Source organism: Alexandromys fortis, unplaced genomic scaffold (assembly GCF_014885135.2).
Source record: "Alexandromys fortis isolate MF-2015 unplaced genomic scaffold, M_Fortis_MF-2015_v1.1 scaffold_99, whole genome shotgun sequence".
Classification (NCBI taxonomy): Eukaryota; Metazoa; Chordata; class Mammalia; order Rodentia; family Cricetidae; genus Alexandromys; species Alexandromys fortis.
Window position 1 is genome coordinate 5,716,821 of NW_026067982.1, and position 1,963 is coordinate 5,718,783.

The following is a 1,963-nucleotide window of genomic DNA, read 5'->3' on the forward strand; positions in this document are numbered from 1 at the left end:
TGCCAGAGAGTGAGCCAGGCAGGAAACAGATGTCTACAGGCTTTGCAGGGTGGAAAAACACTTGTTACCATCAGTCTGTCCCAAGTCACGGAAAGTGAATGACATGAGGGAAATTATAAATGTTTTTATGCGTCTGTGTGGATTAGTTATTTTCTTAAATCTCAGACAAATGCTTGCCAATGCAACGGACAGGTGCTTTTTGTATCCTGATTTGAACAAATAGGCTATAAGCATACGCTTTGAGTGCTGGTGATGGATCTCAGTGGAAGGGTCCTTTGTTTGTTTTGTTTACTCTTTTTCATTTTTTTTTTTTTTTGGCTTTTTAAGACAGCGTTTCTCTGTGTAGCCCTGGCTGTCTGATACTTACTCTGTAGACCAGGCTGGCCTTCAACTCACAGAGATCCACCTGCCTCTGCCTCCCCAGTGCTAGGAAAGAGGTACAGCACCACTACCTGACTTGTTTTACTTTTTTGTTTTTGTTTTCTAAGGAAGGGTCTCATCACGTAGCCAAGGTTGTCACAGAGCTTCTGTGTAGCTCAGGCTAGCATTAAACTCCTGGTACTCCGCTGCCTCTGCCTTCTGAGAGCTAGGATTATAGACATGAGCCACCACACCCAGCTAACATGTGTAAGATAGATTTGATCTCTAGGACCAGAATAAAAGAAAACAGAACGGTATTTTGAGACAATAGAGGAAGTTGGAAGTGTTTGAAAATATTAAAAACGTTTATGTTCACAAGAACCTTCTTTTGTATGTCCACACAGTGAATTATTAACAAGCCAGATCATCTCAGAATTTGTTCCAGAAAAGAAAAATAAATAAATAAACAAACAAATAAATAAATAAATGACAGAGGGAGCAGTAAAACAAATGGATTAAATATTGATAATGGCTGACTACAGGAGGGGAGTAGATGGGGGGTAATTCAACCTGTTCTGGTGCCCATTTGAAATTTTTCCTAACAAAAAATAGATGTGCACATATCTGCTATCATCCGGAAAGATGTTCTAAAGATAATATTGTTGAGGAAAGGGGGTTGTGTGCACACTGGGTTTCTATTTTTAAGAAGAGGTTTTGAGGGGTAAAGTTATTTCCGTACGTAAGCAGAACTTGACAAGTCAGCAGAACAGGGCCGCTGTGTTGATTGCTCATGTGACTTAAGGCTGAGAGTTAGAGGCCTGACTTCACAGAGGAAATCCAGGATGCTGTCTCCAGAAAAACAGGTACAGATGTACCCCCTGGCTATGGCCACAGCGGAAGATACCATTCCTACATGCCTGATAAGCACAGGCAGGCCCTTCTTCCTGCACCACCAGCCAGGTCTAAGAGGGTCCCACAACCAACCACGTCAATCAAGACAGAAATGGGGCCAAGAGAGAGGCAGAGAAGAACCGCAGGCAGGGTCTGGGGCCGAGGTCATACTCTTGGTCTAGGCTGACCTTTGCTTGAGATGCCTTCTATGGCCCTGTCTGCACGGAGTGCCAACCCCTTTCTTCTGTCTTGTGAGTCCCAAACCTTACCTCCTGTCCCTGACTCAGGCTCTAAGATTTACAGCTCCCTGCCACTGAGAGACTGGATAACGTGAGAAGACATTGCTATAGTTTCTGTGTGCTTTTCTGCTAAAGGTTAGGGTGTTGGAAGCTTGGTTCTCAGTGTGGTAATGTAAGAGCTGGTGAGCTGGGCAGTGGGTAAAAGACGTTTTTTCATGTGTTTGTTTGTTACATACCTAATGATGGGAGAGAGATAAGATGGGATCCCTCACAGGGAGAGCCCAGTGGGCAGTAATTAATTAGGTTATTGGAAGTACTTCAGAAGATGGTGGTTTTCTATTTCCATCCATTTGCCTGCAAACTTCAAGAAGTCCTTGTTTTTTACTGCTGAGTAGTACTCTAATATGTATATATTCCATACTTTCTTCATCCATTCTTCAATTGAAGGGCATCTAGGTTGTTTCCAGGTTCTG